Here is a 23335-nt window from a genome sequence, read left to right as displayed (position 1 = left end):
CACCTCAATTTCAGATAACCGTATGCACTATTCTATTATATAAAGCAAAGCCTTAGCTAAGCTAAGAAAAAAATGCCTTGTGAAAAAAGCACTTTTGGGAGTCCCTTGGGGAGTGTTAGGCTTGGTCTCTTCCCTGTTGGTTTCCTGTGGATCCCATATCTGCCCTTGGTCCTGTCTGCCAGCACTGTCTAGCCCAGTGGCATATTACTCTAACCTAAGGGGTGTTTAATAGTGGCTTGCTGGACAAGTCATAGTAGCCAGGTTCACACAGCACACTAAAACTACAGTAAGAAAACCATATTATAATTGGGATATGTAAATCTAACCTAACTATAATTCTTGATAATTGTGATTTCCATTGTGGATTTATGACAATTATATTGTTGGTTAAATAAAAATAAAATAAAATAGTCATTCTACCATCCTTGTGCAAGGGGAACACTGGTTCAAAATAGCTACTTTAAATAGAAACGGTTACTTCCTATTTATTTTGCAATAACAATCTTTTGTAAGGGACTTAAGTCAAAACAATGCCCTTGTAGAACATTAATCTGTTTTAAATGATCCTGGCGAACAATTAATTGCAGTCAAGCCGTAGAACATGAGCTTTCCAGGAGGTAGCTTTGTAGTCTGTGGTAGCAATTAAAAAAACATCCAATCTAGAAAAAAAGACCACTGTTTGCATGACACAATAAGCTGGTAAATATAGCTTATGTTCAATTAAACCAGCCTCATTCTCCCCGATTGAAACAGTTGTTTCTGCTTTGTTTGAAGCTTACCGAATTCTTTGTAGGATATTTTGCACTGCAATTAACTCAAGAATATCTCCATGACAGTTACGCTTCTGTGACGCTATTTGAGCACACTGTTACTCTCTTGCTATCATTATTTTCATTCTGTTGTTATGCAAACCATGTTTGGTTTTTGTGTTTTCTTGTGCATACAGTTTTTTCCACCTATTAGGCTTACCTATATTCATAGCAGCCTGCACTTTTTAAAAAACATTTGCTGTTAATTAAAAAAGGGGGCTCTGGAAGGGTTTTTTAGCTCAGCTTTTTTTCTTAGTTCAGTTTTTACCTTAGCTAATGTTTTGCTTTATATAATAGAAGATTAGTGTATCAAATTGGGATGCACATTATGTAGCTCTCCTGATATGTGACATCATCACTCACCATTTGCCCTATTTATATTTTTAAGCATCCTTATACTGTCTCAATTGCAGGTGATTCTAAAGGTTCTAATAGGTTTATACTTTGAGAATATGCATACTAAAATAATGATCTAGCACAGTACTGTGGTAATTTTTCTATAAATCATCATAATGCAATATAGTAATTATATATCAGAATTCATTCATTCATTCATTCATTCATTCATTCATTCATTCATTTTGTTTTGTGTAGCTTCAAGTCAGTGTAATCTCCTAGTAACTGATTGGCAGTTTCTTGGCAAGATTTTTCCTCCCTCCCTTCCTTCCTGGAATCTGAAATATCCATTTGGTCTCATGCTAGCCATCCCTGATCCAGATGGAGAGAAAAGCTGGAAGTTAGAATCCATATTCTACTTTTCCTCCTCCAGTAAAAAGAAGTGGACTTGATCAAACTCATACCCAAGAGTGCTTATAAATGCAGCAGCTCTGTTGGGATACACAGAACATAGATATGGGCTATATATAACAGTCATTTGTGTGTATGTTTTTAAGTGGCTGAATATAAAACTAGCACATTCTAAAAACATTTGTTTTAATTAGCAAGTACAGCACTCTAATCATTCAGTTGCTTTATTAGTAGTTTATAAACTACCTGTATTTTGAAAAGCTGATGAAATGTGGAGTAGTTTGTTGCAAAAAAGAAAGAGCGGCAAATAGAACAAAGTGCCTTATGAATGACAGAACATTTGATTCATTTATTGTTCCTTGAATTGGCTTGACAACCAGATACAGAACTCTGTTGTTATCTGAATAATATGCTTTGTATTCTGCTAAGCCTTTCTTATTAAGGCTTTATATTGGAAACAATGGTTTGTTTGTAATATGATGACAGGAAAAGATGAAGCACAGCTGAAGATCCTTACTCAGAGTTCTGTCAAAGAGCAAAACGTAGCATAATAGACAACAGAACTCTTCATGTTGTATGCCTAACATTTAAATGATCTCAGTGTGTCACTAGAGTTTCTTAAACAGTCTGCATGTGCAGAGTCCATATGCCTGGTGCCACATTACATGGGTGGGTGAGCATTTTAAAATATTTGGGAGGCCCAGGCCAGGGTGTTAATTTGTTAATTTTCTTCTTGCACCCACTTGGTTAATTTTTTTCTTCCATTAATATTAATAATACAGTAAACAAGTTAATGACAAAAAAGCCCAAAATATGAAACAATTTTAGGGATAAAATTAGAACTGATTTCCTACTTGAATAAAAAAAAACAATCAGTTAATAGACATATATTATCTTAATTTTCAGTTAGAAAAAGGAAGTAAGGAATTTAATTCTCTTTTTTTTTTTTACTTAGACTGCTGTGCATACCAGATAGACAGAACTATGAATTAGTCATCTATTGAAGACTTAAAAGGCAGGTCTGAAAAGGGGCGTTGGTTCTTACCTGATACGCTTCTTTTCGTAGAGCTGTTGAGAGTGTCCAGGTTGGGAGGAGCTCCAGTCTCGGCTCTCACAGGCTGAGCTTGAGATTGAGGCACGCCTCTCACCATCACGTGGTCCTCCGGGCGCGCCCCAGTTTTGCGAAGACGAGAAGGAAGGTCCTGTTCTCATCTTACTCAGGAAAAAATATTAGTTTGCTCGGTCGAACAGCAGGGTTTCCCACCAGACGGCCTACGGGTGGGGCTGGACACTCTCAACAGCTCTACGAAAAGAAGCGTATCAGGTAAGAACCAACGCCCTTTTCCATAGAGCTGTCTCGAGTGTCCAGGTTGGGACATACCAAAGCTTGGCTAGTCCTGCGGGCGGGCTCCCGTCTGGAATGGGACCTCTCCTGGAACCCTGATGACCCGCTGGAGGGCACGCCCAACAGGAGAACCCCTCGGAGGTTGGAATGCCTCAACGAGAGGGCCTGATGAAGGAGACGGGGCTGTCTAAAGGTAGCCCTGCCGGGATGCCACGGATGCTTACTGAGACCGTGGGGCAAGGAGACTAGGTAGAGCGGCCAAAACCTTGTTAGGGACCCGGTGCGAGGAGCCCGGGCAGAGGCGAGGATGGAAGTTCCCCTGAGAAGACCTAGCCAGAGTGAGGGGAGGCGCCCTCAATAACCGGAGGGTCACCGTTGCGGGGTGGCGATGGGACGCCCTAGGGTGTTATGGGATAGACCCTGTTGGGAACCCCCCTGAGAGAACTCCAGGTCAGAGTGATGGAGGGGAGACGTAAGGAGTTCCCAAACTGTGACCTGTGCTAGTGGGGACCAAGTTTGGTTCCGCCCAGAGCGAGGCGGTCGGCCCTGCTCAAGAGCCAACTGACCGAGGACCGCCCCAGAGGGAACTAAGGGTAGTAGTGAGGACCAGGGCAAGGGGTCCGTGTATCTGGATTATGAGGCTGTGGGCGGGGCCCAGAGAAGGAACCCCAGCTAACATGGGGTGGGGATAAATGTGTTGCCAGCCAGATGCCCTGGGGCAAGGTGAGGAGGACAAGGGTGCTCCAGACTATGAGCCTGCGTCCGGGAGTCGTATGGTCTACCGGGAGTCTTGGTATGGAGAGGTAAGGCAGATATGAGGATTAGGCTTCCCCAACGGTTTGGGCAAGGCTGAAGAGAAAGAGATTTTGCAGGAGTTAAGTGTCAGAGTGGAGCCAGACTAGGCGAGAAGCCTGAAGAGGAGGCTTTCTCGCTCTCCTTCTCCTCGTTTTTATACTTGTTTCTTTCTTTCTTTCTTTCTTTTTTTTGGGGGAGGGGCAGCCACCTGGGGCGACTGCATTATCGGGAACAGACGGAACGAACCTCTCCCGGATCCCGGGAGGGCTTCCTGGACGAGGTGCCTCCGGACCTGTCTGGTTCCGATCGGTCAGGAGGCCTGTAGGGAGATGATTGGTAGTACCTGGGGAAGGAGGAAGAGCGGGAAGAACCTTGGCGAGAAGAGGGAGAGGAACCTCTGAAATCAGACCTCCTAGCAAGAGAAGGGAGATATTTGCGCTTGTTGCGGGTCTCGGCCAGGAATGGGTCGAGAACCGGTCCAAATAGCTTCCCCCAGAGATGGGGGCTGATGCTAGCTTAGCCTTGTTTTTTACGTCCGCCTGCCAGTGGCGGAGCCAGAGAAGGCGACGGGCAGTAACCTGGGACGAGATGGCCCTGGTGGAGAATTTTGCAGCCTGGAAGGTGGCGTCTGCAGAGAACTCGGCTGCGGCCAGGATCTTGGCAATATCCTGGTGCGCTCTGAGATTAGCTGCGGGGACGTGCTGCTTGAGCTGCTGGAGCCACTTGATGGAGGTTCTGGTGAAAAAAGACGCGGCCGTGGAGGCCCTGACCGCCCAGGCATCAGAGAGATGAGCGCGGCGCAGGGCCAGTTCAGCTCGTTTGTCCTCGGGCTGGAGAGCTTCGAGGGATTCGCTGGGAGTTGAGCGGGAGGCCAGACCTACTACGGGCTCGTCCACAGGGGGGGATCGAGCAAGGTAGAGAACTGCGGTTCAAGATTGAAAAACCGCTTGTCCTGGGCGTTGGGAGGAGGAGGAGGCCCCGAGGAGGCTAGCTGCCTTGGGACCATGTCAGAGGATATGGGTGGGACAGGAATCACTTCGGTTTCCACCACAGGCTGGGAGAAAATGGAGTCGGGAGGAACCCCGATGCCGCTGGGTTGGGTGGGGGGAGGGTTCAGGCCCGAGGTATTCCTGGCCTTGAACAGGAGGGACCTAAATAGATGTGGTTTAAACAGCCCCAGAAACGCGGGCTGGCCTGGAGAGAGGCCCTCGTCCTCCGACATGTCCCCTTCTGGGGGGCCTGCTCCCGAGAGGAGTTCACTGTCTACGACAGACCCCAATTCGAGATCCTCCTCGTCCCCAAAGAGGGTAGGGTCCCCGAGTTCCTGGGCCTCCATCTCCTCCATCTCCAAGGGCAGGGTCAAGTCCCCGTGGAGAGCTACCTGACCATGCGAAGTTGCTGATCCTCGAGCCTCGGGGCCTCAGGCCTAGGGGCCAGACCGGTCAGCTGCTGAAACTGTTGTGCTATCCGTGCCGGATGGCCAGCTCCATCGCTCGTTTGAGATTTTCGGGGATTTCCACCGTGGGGGGTGGGTGAGGCTCCTCCGGGCGCAGACCTGCAGCAGCGGGGGGGAAGGTGGCCTCAGGGGCCTGTCCAGGCTGCGATGAAGAGGCAGAAGCAGGGGAGGAGGGAGGATGGGTGGAGGTAGAGGGAGTGGGATTGGAAGGGTCCAGAGGCACAGAGCTTGACTCCTTAGAGCATCTGTCAATCTCCTTTTCAAGGGCCCTGTGTCGCCTAAGGGCATCCCTTTGAGAGGCTTTGGATGTTTCCTGTGCTTGTTTGCGCAGGTGGTGAGACTTAGCCTTGGCCTTCAGTGAAGTGCCACGAGATGCATTGTCGTCTGCCATCTGGAGAGGAGAAAGGAGGGAAAGTTCTTGATTAACGTGAGGTGATTAACAAGGCTGGACACAGCCTAAGCAGGGGCCGGGAAACCCAGTACTCGTTTCGCACCCCCCTAGGTCAAGGGCAACAGAGGTGCTTTGCACGTTGTTGAGAAGTAGGGCCTAGCCCAGAAGCCATTTGCCAAAGATGGACGCCAAAAAACCGCCCCTGCCAGGCGGACCGGGGAAGGGGGATGGCGGAGCTGCTACCTCCCTTGCTGGGGAGAGACTGTGTAGCCAGTAGACTCCTATATCTAGAGGAGTACCAAGGCAGGATTGCAAGGTACCAGCAGGGATTTGGACATTCCAAGGATCTGCCCAGGAATCAAACACAATGCGGCCTGCAGGTAGGCCTCGAGCAGTGGCAGGCGTCCCTGGGGCTACCAACCAAAAATTTTAAAGTAAAGTGCCATCACGGGTCCTCGGACAGTTGCACGTTTGGATGCGGCCTACGTAGAGGCCGGGTATCCTAGCGCACGTTTCGCACCCCCCTTTTGATCAAAAAAATTTTTTTGTATTTAAAATAGGAGGCTGTTGCACAGCAGGGCCTAGCCCAGAAGCCAATTAGCCAAAAGTTGAACGCCAGGCAGCTACCCCTGCCGGACGGACCGGGGAAGGGGGATGGCAGAGCTGCTAACTCGCCTGCTGGGGGAAGGGCTACAGAGCCAACTAACCCTGGTTAGCCTGATAGAAACTAAGTGCAAACAGGCAAGGATATAGGCAGTCCGGAGTCTGCCTATAAAACCTTAAGAAAAACCCTGTTATAGGCCTCTGAAAAATGGCGCCCGGCCATGCGGCCACACACAAGATGGCGGCGACTCCTGCCACTCCCAAGATGGCTGACGCCACAGGGAGCCCAAAATGGAGGGCGCAATGACGAGGCAATCCCCAGCGGCGGCTATCACCCAGGAGAAGTTAAAAAGGCCCGGAGGCCACAAAGAAGTACCTGGGAGAGGCAGGGAAGCATCTCCCTGGGTTAGAGGGCGTTCGTGGGGGGGAAACGGCCAAAGAACAAAAACAGGCAGGAAAGAAACGATGCAGCTTCGCACGGAGCGAAAAGGCAGCAATCGGAGGGGGGGGCAGCGCTCGAAGCGCTGGATTCTCCCTTAAAAGGATAGTGAAACAATTCCCCTTAGAAGAAAAAGGCTCCCTAGGGAGCTCAAACCTCAGTTTCCTGCGCTGTCTGAGAGTCCAAGTTGATCAAAAAAAAAGAAAACTCGAGGTGCTAGAACGACCAGGAGCAAAAGGAAAACCAGCCTGACTGCCACGAGGCTGAGCAAAAAACTGGGGCGCGCCCGGAGGACCACGTGATGGTGAGAGGCGTGCCTCAATCTCAAGCTCAGCCTGTGAGAGCCGAGACTGGAGCTCCTCCCAACCTGGACACTCGAGACAGCTCTATGGAAAAATGGATAGCTCAACTCTGAAACTGCTTATATCTATGGTAAAACAGGAGTGTTTCATTTAATATAAAAGTCCTTTTTATAAAGAGGATAGTAAAGAACCAAGAGAAACAAAGCTGTGTGTACTTCAAAAGAAAATTCTGCTCCTGAATTACAAAGGTGCTGCTACTTTAAGAGTTACTTGAAGCTTAGTGAGAGATGCATCGAAGGAGAAACAACTATTTTCAAGTTCATGAGGAAACTTGAAAAACGTTCAGCTACTTATGCGAACAGTGAAAAAGGGGCCACAATCAGCCGTTTTTTGAACAATTTTCAAAGCACATATCTATATATAAAAGCGAAATACCATTCACGCATCATCACAAAATCTCCAAAACTATAAAGCCTACAAACTAGAAATTTGGCACGTATGTTCTTCTTGGCTTCTAGGTGCTCACTAAGAAAGGATTTTTCAAAATGACCATCAGAGTATTAGTATTTTGTATATTATTATTAACATGCTCTGATGCTAAGATGTTCTATTCCCCCTCCCCACCTGAAAAAAAATCTGTTCCAAATGCAAAACACAAGCAGAGGACAGGAGTTTCAGTTTCATAGCAGCGACCAACTTTGGTACAGAATAGTTGAGCTAAGCCACGCCCAGGCTCCTTGCTCACATAGCAAATACTTTCACTTCCCAAACAGCCCTCAACTCTCTCACAAACTAACGGGATGCTAGCCAGATGAATACTGATGGATGCTGATAGGCAGAGGCAGAATTTCTCCCCCACCCCTTATTTTCCTCTCCCAAAACTAAGCCGACCACATAGTTTCATAGCGAAGTATGCATATTGAGCAAGTATAACATATGAGCATCCTTATATATACAACTTGCTCGGCCTTTAGATGCCCATTCATTGCAGCTCTCTATGTGGATACAGATAAACTGAAAAACAACAACAAAGCAATGATAAAAGCAATACATGTGAACCACTTGGAGTAAAACAATAATGCACCACTCAGTAGAATAAAACACATTTTAAAGCATTAAAGGAATTCTTAAAATCCCAGGGAAAATTGAAGAAAAGGTCTTCCTATGTCCCCAGAAGGACCAGAACATCTGGGGAAGGCTGCCTGCTCTATACATTAGTTACAATAGTCCTCACTTACCAGTGGTAATTAGGACCACGAGCTCTGTTACTAAGTGACACATATCAATTTATGATTGCAGTTCCAGCAATTACTGTTGTTAGGCAAATTCCCTGCAATTAGAACATCAAAACATTGCAAGTCTGAAGGTACAACTTCCCACCTCAATTTTTAACCACTTGATCAATTAGAACAGATCCTTCCCAAGTTTATTTGATTTTATTTGACAAATATGTTTTATTTAAGTTTGACATTTAAGCCACTGAGGCTCCAGCCTGTCTTGTGTAGTTGCTTCCTAAGCATTTCTTCCCCTCATTCCTCAAGGTCATTCCATGACAATAAGTGGTTGTTAAACAATAAACTGTGTAACTATATTATAAGAGCCCTTGGATGATTAGCTTAAACTCTGGGAAGACGTATATGGACAGGTCCCTACTTCAGGCCTCAAGCAGGCTAAGATTTTAAATCTTATGTTGTATGTTGATTTTGTCACAGCAAATAATGTTTCAGTTTTCAAACAACCATCAACTTTCTCACACACTGACGGGCCGCTGGCCAGATGAATACCAATGGATGCTAGTAAGCAAAGGCAGAATTTTCTTTTCCTTCTTTTCCTCCCAAAGAATTTATGAAGTTATGTATTCATAATTATGTTTATACTTATACCTGTTATCTTATAATCACTTGACAAAATAAAATAAATAAATAAAAATAAGCCTGACCACATAGTTTCATAACCAAGCATGTGCTAGTTGATTATATAGCAAGTAATGTTTTTCACCATTTATTTATAAATAGCTGCATGTCACTGTATTATAAGGATTACATTGTCATTAAATGATTGGGAAGAAGAGATGTTTTGAATATGGAAAAGTTCTTTGTCTGAAGTCAAGTTGTAATAGCACATACATAAGCAGTGTAAGTACAAAACCAGCACTGGCATAAATATTGTAATTCTCATTACAAATTTCTTATGGTTATGGAGCACTCATTCATATTGATTTTAAAAGGAATAGTAAAACTGAAATGAAACATTGACTGAAATGAATTGGGTTGCGAAGAATATACATGTGGGGGATGTTCATAGGCTTAGACCCTTCAGATATCTTGGCTTTTATAAGTATAGCCAACAGAATAGGAATTTGGAGAGTTGGTTCCCTGTATCTGGAGAAAGGGGAAAGTCACACGGTTGGGATGGCTGCATTAGTAATCCTCGTAGATCATCTCTGTAAATCAGGTTCTCTATTTGAAGAATTTGTAACTGTTTTTAAACTTTGCTCATTTTACAGTTTATGCCCAGTTGAGCTTAGCAAGGCATTCAGTGAATATTATATGATAAATTTAGTGGAAGACACATTTAGCGCAGTGGTGGGATTCAAATTTTTTTTACTAGCGGTTCTGTGGGCATGGCTTGGTGGGCGTGGCAGAGGAAGGATACTGTAAAATCTCCAGTCAGAGATTGCCAATTCTCCGAACTACTAAAAATTTCCACTACCGGTTCTCCCAAAGTAGTCAGAACTTGCTGAATAGCACTTCTGATTTAGCAGAAGACCCATTCCTTTCATTCAGAGCAATTTAAAAAAACACTATAATAATTGACTCAAGCTTTTTTTTTCTTTTGTTTTGTGCCTTTGAATCAGTTTTTGACTCCTGGAAACTTTTTGTACTAATCCCTGCAGTTTTCTTAGCAATTTTTTTTAGAAGTGGTATTTGCCTTTGTCCTTCTTCCTAGGACTGAGAGAAAATGACTAGACCAAGCTCATCCAGCTTTGTATCCAAGGCGGGACTAGGACTCACAGACTCCTGGTTTCTAGTCTGATAGTTTAATCATTATACCAAACTGGCTCTCTGACCAAAGATTGCTGTAACTAATAAATAGATTGTTATATGATGCTTACAGACTAATAAGACCATTATAGGAATCTTGCCTTGCTTTGTGAATTGAGCTTAAAATATTCATAAAATATTCAGTATTTCTCATGTAATATCCAACAGAAATAAAGAGAACAAGATATTAGATATTAGATTAACAGAATTGGAAGGGACCTTGTACATCCATCTAGTCCAACCCCTCCGCCCAAGCAGGAGACCCTACACCATTTCTGACAAATAGCAGTCCAGTCTCTTCTTGAAAATCTCAAGTGATGAAGCTCCCACAACTTCCGAAAGCAAGCTGGGAATGGTAATGATGAATAAATCCATAATGAATCTTATCCTTATAGATTGTTGCTCTTTAGAGTCATGTGACAGATGGAATTTGAAGTCAAAACATCTGAAAAGTACCTGGTAGAAAAATAGCCTTGAGGAAATCCCATATAAGCAAAGTACAATACCTACAGTTCCCATAACATCTCATGAAATAGGTTAATCTGAGAAAAGTGATGGCCCAATCTTGCTTCCATGACTGAGGATAGATTAGGACCTGGATTTCCCTATTCCTAGTTCAATACCATACTCACTGTACCATCCCAATTGCCTGTTTCCTGGTTGTCATCTTACCTATTGATGCTATCCACTTATATCTTCCATTTCTCCAGCTGCCCAAGGCCTACTTTCCATTCCTCATTTTCTGAATAAGCAGACTAGACTGGCTTTGCTCTTTTTAGGCAAGGAAGCAGACAATATAATTATCCGTGAGTGATGCCAGTTAAGGGCATATAAAAATTGTGAAAAATTGAAATATTGCACATCATTTTCACTTTTCGTAATGTCTTTTCTGGGAATGAGACGAGTCCTTTGTTGTTTTTATGGGGGGAAAAGGTTCATTTTATATGTACTGACAATGTCTGATTTTTTAAAAAGTTGGTTGAAGAGGAAATCTGAATGCAAAGGATACCAGGATGAAGGAGGGTATGACATAAAAATTTAAGACATATTCATAATTTCTACTTTTGCCTATCGCATAAACCCAGCCCAAATAATATACAATTTTTTAAAAAAGCTATTTAAAATAAACATGCCAAGTCTTTAGAAAAGATTCCCTATTTGGACAGGTTGATAAAAATTTTAGGTAATGCTAGTTTATTCTTAAAAATGTTTTATATGTGTAAAGATAGAGATGCAAAACCAAAAGCATTTAAACAATTGTGGCTTTTTTGTGTACTCAGAATATATTTTTTTCAGTAGTTAAACCCTGAAAATCATTTGTAGCTTCAACCATCTTTTGTATAGACTTTTTTTGTGTACGTGCCTGAAGCCAAAGTCTCTGGGGTCTAATTATTTAATATAGAAGCCAGGATGTATTAAAACCCTATTACTCACTGTGCTTTCAGTCTGGCACATGGTCAGCACACATAGATATGACTCATTGATTTTCTGTGTATGTGAATGTAATTATGTAGAAGATCACAGTTTAAAATATTATTGCTTTTAGCTGAATAATTTATATGCAGTGCCCTCATACTGTTTTCTTTCTTAATAATTCTAGTTAAGGACAATGCGAATTTAGCAGGAAAATAACTTGGACCTACTTAGAATATACCAAAATAGCTATAACAAAAAAAAGTTTATCAGAAATCCATTTTTAAAATTACAGCAGAAAAGAAACATAAATCTAATTAACTTTGTGCTGAACTTGGAAAATTGTGGAATCTTTTGTTGCTCAATGCAATAATGTTCTTACACAATTCAGATTTGTCACTGAATGTAAAAACTATTTATATGATGTTAAATATTTAAGCTAAAGAAATGTATTCACAGCATGTTTATATATCATATATTCTCCCTGGGGTATTTTGTGCTGTAGTTAATGAGGTCAATTTATCTAATAAAATGCTTAGTAGTATAAACTAAAGATATAAAAAGCATTTTTCAATTCGTATATTGAACTGCACTGAACATGAACTCTTTAAATCAGAAATTGAAATTGCTTCAGTATTTTTTATTAACAAAATGCTGTGATACTACTTCAGATACATTTTTTTCAAGAAAGTTACATTTTTTTCAAAAAAGTTTTCAAGAAAGTGTGTTGGATACTTGTTGATTTAGAAAAACTGATGCTAATGTATTTGTGGATAAACATATACAACTAGTCTTTGTTTAGAACTAGCAACAATTGGAACTAGCAACTTGGTTGTGAAACTATGTTCTTACTGTCAGCTTTCCTTTCCTTTTACAGACCTGCAAAGGTTATAAATGCCAGGGTCAGTCATAAAGTTACTTTTCTGTCACTGTCATAACTGCGAATGGTTGCTAACTGAAGCAATTGTTAAACAGGGAATAGCTGTAAAAAGGCGGGATGTTAGCTATATATTAGTTGTGGGTGTGATTAGATGCATGTGAGATAGTGCCATTTTGTTATTTCAGGTAATTTACAACAAACTTAGATCGGTGTTGTAGTACAATGTGAAATACATAGATAATGAAAGTTATGAAAGAACGAGATACTTCCTTGACAGGATAAATAGGGTAAATAATTGGAAGTATAAAAATAGCTATGGCAAAAATTTTGAGCAAGTAAATGAATTTGTCAGTTTTTACAAAAAATAGAAAAGGCAGAAGAGGTATCTAGTGAATAGCACTGGAATTAGCTTCAGTTATGTTTCCTTTCATTTTTCTTATCTTAGTCAAGGGTGGGATTCTACTGGTTCTGTCCAGCTCTGTAGAACCGGTAGCTCTGAAGAGTAGCAGACATAGAACCGGTTCTATGTCTGTTGCTGTTTTGGCCCGCCCACCCGCCTGAGCTCTTACCTGACCTTTATTTCCTGCTTTTTCAACCTCTGCTGCTGTACAAGGCACAGCTGCGGTTGAAAAAGCAGAAAAAAAGTGCTTTTTCAAAAGCTGCTTCCCTGCACGCAGCGCTGCTCAACTGTCCAGGCAGCAAGCTGACGAAGATTTACACACACGCACAGTGTGCAGGGAAGCACATTGTAAATCACCAAACCGGTAGTTAACCCTATTGTATCCCACCCCTGATCTTAGTCCTTTTTCTGTCTTGCCATTTCTTATTCCTTTTATTCTGCACAGAGTTACTTTTTCTGAAAGGGAATAAATGACAGGTACGTTTATGGGTATGTTTTGGAAACGGAAGTAAGATTCTATTATACAAGTAGTCCTTGTTTAGCAACCCTAATTGCAAGCAGAATTTCTGTTACTAAGCAAAACAGGTCATTAGGCAAAACACATGCCATCCTCAGGCTGGTGCACTGGCACGAAGCTGAAAGCACCAGCCTGAGGATGGCAAGTGGAACCTTGCCGAAACATCACCAAGATACTCTTAATCTTAATCTTACACGGGAAAAGATCCGAACACACCTAGACCTACATACCTGTACCCGTGAAAATCTACGAATATATATATATATATATGTTTTCTTAAGTTTTCAGCGGTACTTACATATGGCATTCAGCTTTGTTCGGTATTTCCCCGTCATTAGTTGTGCTTTTAAAGTTGTAGCGCGTTTGGCAGAATCTCATCTGCTATCATCAGGCTTCTGTTCTGTTCTGTTCTACAGAAGCCTGATGATAGCAGATGAGATTCTGCCGAAACGTCGCTACAACTTTAAAAGCACAACTACAATGACGTGGGAAAATACCCGAACAAAGCTGAATGCCATACCGTGAAAACTTAAGAAAAAAATATCTATATCTATATATCTATATCTATATACAAATTTCTGTTTGTTTTCATATTTACTTGGTTGTAAATATTACTGCAGTTTTTCTAGTTTGCATCCTAGTGTGAATTGTCATTGGCCTTTGATTACTTTTGATTAAATAAACACTTTTATGCATATATGTTATTCAAATCTCTGACTTTTCTCTATGCAGACTTGATAAATGATTCAACTTCTTCAGATCTTAAAGGCTTAAACTATGCAATAAGTTTTGCCTTTTACTCTAGGTCTAAGTAATATATTTCCCAGTAGTTGTAAAATGAATGTACATTTCTCAATAGTAGGAGAAGAAAGCTATTATCTGACAAACAGTGTCTCATAGTTGAGAAATTACTCCATCTTTGCTGCCAATAAGCTTAATTCCCAATTGACAAGTTACCATTTTTGTTTATGTTGTTAACATATTTTAAATAAAGAAACTTGTGGCATTATAAATGTACAGGAATATGTATTAGTATTGCTGATTTGCTGAAAGACAAAAGTTATTAATTAACAGGAATATAACATATTCAATAACATATTCTCTATTGATCGTTCAGGAAAGACTATCTACTACTGAAATTTCATTGAAAAATAGAAGGCAAAATATTCCTGGTAAAAGATGATGTTTTGTCTGTTTCTTGTTAACATGTGAGATTTCAGAACCGATGGCACAGTATTGTAATGGTCTTACTGGCTTAAATGAAACATCTGTTTATAATAGTGAGAATTGATACCACTTGCAAGAAGTTACAATGCCAGGCTTTTTCAATTGTTACAAAACATATTAGACTTTTACGGAATAGGCTCCCCTTAGAGGACTGCAAGCTGAGTTTCAAAATATCTGCATTTGAAAGGCTGACTGATGGACTTCCGGTTTGAGCTTCTTCAGCGACAGACTGAAACCTCGTCTCTGTGAGGCTTTGATCCGTGCTCACCGCTGGAGCGCCCCGAGCCGGCTGGTTTCAGGGCTAAGCCACCCCGTAGAGGTGGTGAAGAGGGGGGAGACTGCCATTAGTGTTGAGGAGAGCCGCATCTCTCCTCCCCAGCTGGCCATTACTCCCTTTCCCGAAGGCGGTTGCAGCGGTAGTCAGAAATGGCCACCACAAAGAAGAACTCGACCGGAAAAGAATGTGCAGGAGGAAGATAAGAAGAGAAAGTTTTGGTTGACAGGGTCAAACAGCAAAAGCAACAAATAAGGTACCCTGGAATTGAAACTGTTAAAAAAAAATAACATTGTTCCCTAAGAAGATTTTTAAGCTGCGAAGGAGACAGAAAAGGGAAAAGATTTGGTTTTCTCCTTTTCCTATACTGACAGCTAAGAGACTTAAGCAAGAAATTGGAAAAAAAACCACTTTGACATCAATAGACATTTAATGCTGAAAATAAAAAGTCAAAGGGATAATAAAGATTTCTGGATAATTAAAAGCTTTTGAAAACAGGAAAGGAGAGGAAAAAAGAATAAAAGGGTAGGATCTGGAAGGGAGGAGACTGCCTGGAATTAAAAAAAAACTTACAGCAAAATCTTAACAAGACTTCCAAAAGATACATTCTAACTGAAATATCGCAACAAAAACCCCAGGAAGAGAAAGTCAAAAAAGAAATAAGAAGATATAACTCGGGACTATCTGGATTACTTGATGATTTCTGGATTCTTGGTTATTGTTTTGAATGACTAAAATCAATCGGGTGGTTGTTTAAAACTGCTTAAAATGGCTTCACTTTTAGAAGAACTGAAAATGGAACTTAAAAAGTACAAAGAAGATGCACAAGAAGGGAGAGGTTCTTTTGGCTTTGTATTTCAATTTTTAAAAATGGAGATTTGGAATTATGAAATAAGAAATGCCTGCAGAACAAGAAGATTGTGACAAAGAAGAAGCCATCTTTAATGAACAAGTAATCTTAGATGGGGAGAAAAAAGGAAAGGGGGGGAAAGAGAATGGAAAGTTTAAGATTGGGAAAAACCACTCCCCCCCAAAAAAATAGAGTGAAAAATAAGTATAAAATCAGAAAGCAACAGAAGAGGGAAATGCAGAAGAGAGAATTAGAACTAGAGAGACAAGGGGGTAAAAAGGGGAGGGAGAAGATGAGAGGGAAGAAAGAAAGGAAAAGAAGTTATAAAGGACAGAAGCAAAATATAGAGAAACAGGGTCTATTTAGAGATAATGGGTGAAAACTTAATGGAAAAAGGGATTCTGCAAAGGTACATAAGATAGTATGGTTATATTAGAAGCAGAAATAATTTTAGAAAATATCAAACAATGTATGATTAAAATGTCTGATAAAATAGCTATCGTAATTCAGTGGAATGTTTGTCAATAAATAAATGTAACAAAAGGTATATTTAATGATTTATAAAACGTGAAGAGAAATAAGGGAAAAATTAAATATGGAGATTATATGTGTTTTTAAGGAAGTATGATATTTAATTTGAAAAGAAGTGTTAAAGATGTTAAGATTTTAATGATTATTAATGATAGAACTGAACTGGAATGGAATGAGGGTTTATAATTACATATATTTACAATCTTTCTTTTTTTTAAAGAATATAGTGTGTATTATAAGAATGTGCCAAGCAGAATTCGATTGGAAGTTATGTATTATGTATTATATTGAAGGTCATAAACTTAAGGTATATATTGAAATTTAAATAAGAGTTGAATGGATGTAATTAAAAGATATAAAGGTGTCATATTCCAATTAGTAACTACAGGAGAAAATTTGTTTAATGAGAAAAGATAATATGAAATTGAAACAGAACAGACAAAAGTATAAATATAATGATTAGAATTGAGATGAGATAATCAAAATAAAATTGAGAAAATTAAAAGAGGGAAATATATAGAAAATTTAAAATAGTATAAGATATGGAATAGAATTCAAAAAGGAGCATGAAATTGAGTTTTGTGTCTGTATAAAGAAGTTCAACCTGGGACCATGCAATTTTCAGAAAAGAGTTTTACTTGTATTTTGTGTGTGAAAACCCAAATAAAACTTTACTTTTTTTAAAAAAAGAAAGGCTGACTGATTGGCTCTTGGGTGTCCTGTGAGATTTTGCTAGTTTATTTTGCTAATTGGGGAAACAGACTTCCAACATTGATTTATTTTTAGTTACAATATTAAGCACAGATAATGATTTATTAATACAATGGCAAATTACCCACAAGTAGTTAAAGGTAATTAAGTGAACAAAACCAGACCCAAAGAGCCATATGTTGCTCAGCAAGGAGTTAATAAGACCAGTTTCATGCTCACTGAAAGATACTTGAGCAATTTAGTCTGAATTATAGAGAGAATAACTGTTGGACTTTCTTGTCTCTTCCACTTTCTCTATTTCCCTAACTTTCTCAATTTCTTTGATCCTCCAGCTCTCTTATCTTAAGACTTATCATTTAGCTGTCCAGAGCACTCAGATAACAGGATATGCCAGCTGCAACAGTAACTTCAAAAGGCAACTTAGGGAAAATGCTCATTCACTTACAGATGTCTCTGTATATCTCTGAGAATGCCTATGAAGAAAGCAAATACAGACTGCAGAAAGACATGTAGAAATAAGCTTTTAAATATATATATTCACATCTTCATGAATACTTTCAGAATTTATAGGATAAAATGAAAAAAATTAAACAGATTACAAAGATATAGAAATATACTTGACCATGTTCTTCCTTCATGATTTGATTTCTTCAACTTTAATTGATAGCCATCTGTAATTTAGTATTGTTTTTAATTTTAGGTAATTTTAAAGGCTGGGTGCCTACAGTGATATGCTTTCACACTTGCTCAGCTCACACTTCCTTTAAAAGTTTCTTTAATGTCTGTGAATCATTTTATGAAAATGTTGGATTGAGTTTCAGCTTTCTGGTCAGAGACGCATTAAATCTTCCCTAGTATTGGCAGTGAGGAAAGGGGGATCCTTTGTTTAGCCAGACAAATTCAAAAACTGTCAACTCCAGATGTTTTGAAGCCAGACAGAGCTTAATAAAGATTGGACAATGCCCTTGGGACTGTTGTGTGTATATACATTGAGTTCATTTAGGTGTGTTTTTTTTCCCTTCTTCACCAGCTGCAAGTAAAATGACAAAGAAACAATAGAATATATTATAAATATATAGGGCTGGTAGTGAAATATGTTTTTAAGCTCTTTTCACATGTGCTGTCCTTTCCATTCACTATTCTAATCTTAGGTCCAGCTGTTCTGAAGATATGTTTTCTTGAACATGAAGGACTGATCTTTTCAGCATAGATTTCAAAAATCTGAAAATAATTGAATAAAAAGAAAAGAAAATGTTTTCTCTTTTTTGCCTTCTCTGTTTTCCTGTTCTCAAAATCTGATTTTAAATATTGACATTTACAGTAGTCCTCAACTTATAACCATCCATTTAGCCACAGTTTTCAAACTTAACAGCATCACTGAAAAAAGTGACTTACAACTTGATCCTATACTTATAACCATAGCGGCATTCTCTTTGATCACACAATCAAAGTTCGGATGCTTGGCAACCAGCATGTATTTGTGACTCTTGCAGCATCCTGTGATCATGTGATCTCGCCAATTGCAACCTTCACAGCTAGATTCCAATAAGCAAAAATCAATAGAAAAAAGTGGATTCATTTAATGACTGCATGAATCACTTAACAACTACAGAGATTCGCTTAACTATGGCAAAAAAGATCTTAAAATTGAGTGCAACTTCCTTAACAACCGCCCTACCTAACAATGGAAATTTGATTCCAATTGTGTTCCTATGTTGAGGACTACCTGTATACCTTTTAAATCATTATTGATATAATACCATTTATAGTGTATGCTATTGATTGGCTGTACATTCTCAATTTTAAGTTTGTTATCCTATTCTCTTCTTTATATATTGCACAGAAATTACAGGAAGTGGTGGTGAAATCTTGTTTGCTATTCATGGAGGATATTTGTGTAGTACAAATAAGTACATGCATACAATGTGTTTTCTCGCTCTTTCTTTTACAAGCCAAAATCATAAACATTAAGCTTAATGTTGTAGAGTAATATAGGGAGACCTAGATTGAAATTCATTCTTTCCATGATCACTTACTGATTTTCAGGACAATCTAATTCACAGGGTTGGACTGGTGAAAAATTAGAGGAGTGTTATGTATACTGAGTCAAACTCCTGGAAGAAATGCAGAATATAATTCAAGCCAATATTTATTGGCTAAGCTCCACTTTGAATGATATAATGTGAAAATAATATCAGTTTTATTTAGCCATTTGTAGCAGTTGGGTCCTAAAGGAAATCAACCCTGACTGTTTTTTGGAAGGAACAAATACTGAAGTTGAAGGTTAAATACTTTGAGAAAGAGGACATTGGAAAAAACCCTGATATTGGGAAAGATTGAAGTTTCATCTTGGCTTTTTAGGATCAATAGGAAATTTTGGTATCTCAGTTGATTCAGCTATAAACAATAAATCTATTATTCAGTCCTGAACGTAAGAATGAATAAACATGTGCTTCATCCAAACAAGGAAGATTTGTTGTTATGGAACTCAGCAAGTCAGCTAGATGAGGAAATTCCCAGTCTATGTATTATGTCATACCTTCTTTGAAGGAATAGGCTTTTGGCCCAGAATAATTCTGAGCTCAGTTTTGCTCCTGGGGTCTCAAAATGCTTGTGGCTATGATTCAGACTATTTTTCTAACTTTGTCTGCAGGATCAAGACCTGGCTATTGTCATCCATCTGTTAGTAACTTGCCAGATGTATTAATGTATTTTTCCAGGTGGTCTGGCAATTGCAGTTTATGGATACTGATATGTATGGTATTGTGTGGGTATGAGAAAGCAGTGGGAGTGAATGCATACTTCAAGATATGAATAATATTTTTTCAAATCCAATTATCCCAAATTCATTTCTGAGCTTAGCTTTAGTGCTGAAATTTGTTAATGACCTAAGTCATACTCTGGTTGTTGTATATGTAATCTAATAACACCAAGAAGCAGATGTTTTTCAATTGGAATCCCAAACTATTAGAATGCATTACCCAGTAGTAGTTCATATATCTTTCTCCCTCTTTTTCAATGACTTACGAATTTATTTTTTTAGCTAGGATCCCATTATTTCTATGTGCTTCATAAATTGGATTTATTGTGTCTTGATGAGAGTTCAGAGCCACAATACTTAGCTGTTGGCTGCCTTTCTAGTTTTGATGTTGCCATAGTGCTCAGGGAAGATGCATAAAAGGAAATGGGAACAATTAAAGTCTCCTCCTCTCTCCAACTTTATTTCTGAAAAAAAATACATAAAGCATATGTTTTGCATCTAAAAGTTCCAGGTGCAATTTTTCTCCAGATAGAATTAAGACACTTCTTAAGAGTCATATTACTCAGGGTTATTTCTCAGAGGAAATGACCATCTTGTGATCTAAAGGCTGGATTTCTGTGATGGGATGACTTTTGGCTTGCTGAACAAATTAAGGATTCTGAAAGAGAGTTGAGAAAAATAACACATTTTGATGAGCAGAAGGAGAACTAAGTACTCTTCAAAGGAGAGGCTCTTAAAGACATGTGTTGATACAGTCCTGGAAAACAAACGGAAAGCAAAGAGTTTCACATAAGCCATGCCTACTCATGCAATAAATGTGTGTGTAGGCAGAAGAAAGTTCCCACCAAGTCATCAGCAAGGTCTAGATTCAAGAATCTTCTAAGTTTATAAGTGTAAATGGGTTCTGTCCTAATGTATAATATGTATACGCAAATTTATGGAGTCATATATTAATAGTGTCCAAGCAAAATACCATGAAGCAGTGAAATGAAAAGAGAAAGGTGTATTTTTCCTACTTTTACAAATAACATTGCAGTTAAGTAACAGGAAATATAAATTAATAAACTAAAAAAATAAGTGTCATTTGGCCGCTACAGAATAGGCAAAATACGGCTTTAAAGAGGACCTGAAGCCATTATAATACTGTTCTGGATCAATCTCTAATCCAATAGCACGAGAAACCATGCTTCAAAGTAGGTATGCACATATGAACGATTCTTAAGTTTGTAGACTGGAGTTCTTCCTGTTAACATACCAGCTGCAACCAGTTGGTTTTCCTTTGTTGAATGGCAAAGGTTTTGATTGGATACCACTGAGCTTAGCTATCAGATAATGCTATATATAACCTTTCTTAACTTTAGCAACTTTAAGATATGTGGACTTCAATATGCTGGCTGGGGAATTTTGGGAGTTGAAGTCCAGGTATTTTAAAGTTGCTGAGGTTGAGAAGGAGACTATTTATTTGATTCACAAAGTCTTAAAATAGTTGTATTGCCTTACTAATAGAATAAATTTCTGGGGGGAAAACCCATTGAAGAGAATGTTTTTAGTTGTGATTTAATTTCCAGGCTTTGGGTTATTCTTGCAGGCTATAATAGGATTTGAAGTGTAAAGCATTTGGACAGTACCAGCAGAAGCAGAGATAATCAGTACACACACCAATATGTTTAGAGGTATTTAGAGGACATTCAGAGTTTTGCTAAAAGTATTAAGAAGAAGACAGTTTATCAAGTCAACATGTTCTGCATTTCAGTAAAAATTACAGATAATATCCTATGTGGTATAAGGACATTAAGGAAAAACAGAAGAAAGAATATTGTCATAAGAAAAATCTTACCTTATTCAGGGGAGGTGTTTTGATACTTTTTATGTTATAATTTCTATTGTAATAAACATGCAATAAAATTATATTAGATTTTAAACCACGTTTTCTGAATAAAACTTTCAAATCAAAGCTGGAAGTGTAAATAATTAGATTCTATTTCATTCTGTGAAAGATAGGAAAAGTAAAGGTTGTAAAAGGGGATCATATGATCCCGGGATACTGCCACTGTCATAAATGTGAATCAGTTTTCAAGCAATCAAGCATCCACATGTAAATCACATGATCATAAGTATGTCATAAGGTAGTAGGTCATAAGTATGAAAAATGGTCATGAATTGCTTTTTCAGTGCCATTGCAACTTTGAATGGTCACTAAATGGACTGTTATAAGCTGAGGACTAGCTGTAGTTATTTTCTTGATTTGCTCTTGAATTTTCTTTTGTGTAAAGCAAGTTATAAACAGTTGGGGTTTTTTTATAGTGGTACAGTGGTCAGAGTGCAGTACTGCAAGCTATTTCTCCTGCAGCCAGCTGCCTGCAATTTGGCAGATCGAATCTCACCAGGCTCAAGGTTGACTCAGCCTTCCATCCTTCCTAGGTGGGTAAAATGAGGGCCCAAATTGTTGGGGGCAGTATGCTGACTCTCTAACCTACTTAGAGAGGGCTGTAAAGCACTATAAAGCACTATAAAAGTGGTATATAAGTCTTAAGTGCTGTTGTTATTTTATCCTTATGGACTTTTTAGATTTGCCTCCTTTCCAGGGTTGACCTTCATTTTTTCCGAGAAAATATAATCATTGTATGGATGTGATATATTTTCATGGATATTGTAAGCTGAGAGAGTGACTATTTGTTTATGAGATAAGCTTTTTCTGTAATTTTCCATAACAAGAGAAAGCAGAAGAAAAAAAATGTAAAAAAATAACATCTGTGGAGTAGCCTCTTAGTCATAAAGGCAGGATTGCCTTAACTAGACAAAATTGGAAAAGAAATCAGCTTGAGAGAATAAAATTTAACTTGGCAGAATGTTAGAGCCATAGCTTTTGAAAAAGAGTACTTATCTTTACCACCTTTCTAAAGCTGATGACAAAGAGCCTGTAAAACTAGAAAGATTCTGTTTATTTTGTAACAAATAGAACAGACTATTTTTTGTGAAAGTAATGGGTAGGCTCTTAAGAGTATTTAAATAATGAAGTCCCTACAGTGAATTGCAGGATGACAAAAAGAAAAAAGAAAGAAAGAAAAAGTTCTTTGTGGTATATTGTTAACTACTTATAACATTCCCACTAATCCTGCAGCTGGACTTCATCTAAAAAAATGCGTGCAATGTTAACTCCTTCTAAACCAACAAACTGATCTTATGTTTGTTTTGTTGGCATCAGAGAACACCAGTTTTGCAAGTTCTTCCCCTTTTCTGGAAAGCAATCAATAAATAAGAGCGTCAGTGCTGTTCAGAAGTGAATGAAAACCAAGGGAATTTAATTAAACCCAGAAATGTAAAAAATGTAAAACAAAAGTAGACTATTTGGTTAGTTCTAGACTTAATAAGGGGAATTGCTCCCTAATTCAGTTTTATTTTTCTTTGTATTCATAAATCTAGTTAATATTAAAGACTTAATAGTGGTGGCCGGCTATTAAGAAAAAACATTGGGGAGGATGTAGTAAATGCTAGGTGCTAGAGATAAAAATGTCTCAGGATGTTTGTACGCTATATATTTAAATCTTGACATTTAAAAAAGTGTAGAAACATTGCAAATGCAGTTTTATTGAAGCTTTCTGGGAGGTACATGGTGCAGTTTAAATCAGCCAGATTTTTGTGGTTAAACTTCAACCACCAAACTGTTTCGGTACCCTAAATCAGCTGGCCTGGAATTCTAGGGTTATGTCTTCTCCTGGACATCAATTTAGAGAAGACTGCCCAAGCAGGATAAGGTTTATAGCTAAGGAAGAGAACTGCTTTGTTAATATTGACTCTAATGCAATTTGGTCCAGTGCAATTATCCTGTGTAGTTCAAAA

The 23335-nt window shown here is 39.0% G+C and overlaps 1 protein-coding gene across 1 annotated transcript in view; it reads left to right on the top strand.

Moving 5' to 3' along the window:
* The window catches only part of LHFPL2 (LHFPL tetraspan subfamily member 2), a 99665-nt gene that overhangs the window by 25643 nt on the left and 50687 nt on the right, over positions 1-23335 (top strand). Inside the window, exon 2 of the mRNA XM_087927190.1 lies at positions 21800-21916. The gene's annotated coding sequence lies outside the window, so the exon portion shown is untranslated. The remainder of the gene's footprint in view (positions 1-21799; positions 21917-23335) is intronic.

Source organism: Pseudonaja textilis, chromosome 2, assembly GCF_049901715.1.
Source record: "Pseudonaja textilis isolate UNSWEBS1 chromosome 2, rPseTex1.2, whole genome shotgun sequence".
Lineage (NCBI taxonomy): Eukaryota > Metazoa > Chordata > Lepidosauria > Squamata > Elapidae > Pseudonaja > Pseudonaja textilis.
Note: the sequence above shows the minus strand (reverse complement) of the source record. Positions and strands in the feature narration are given on the sequence as shown.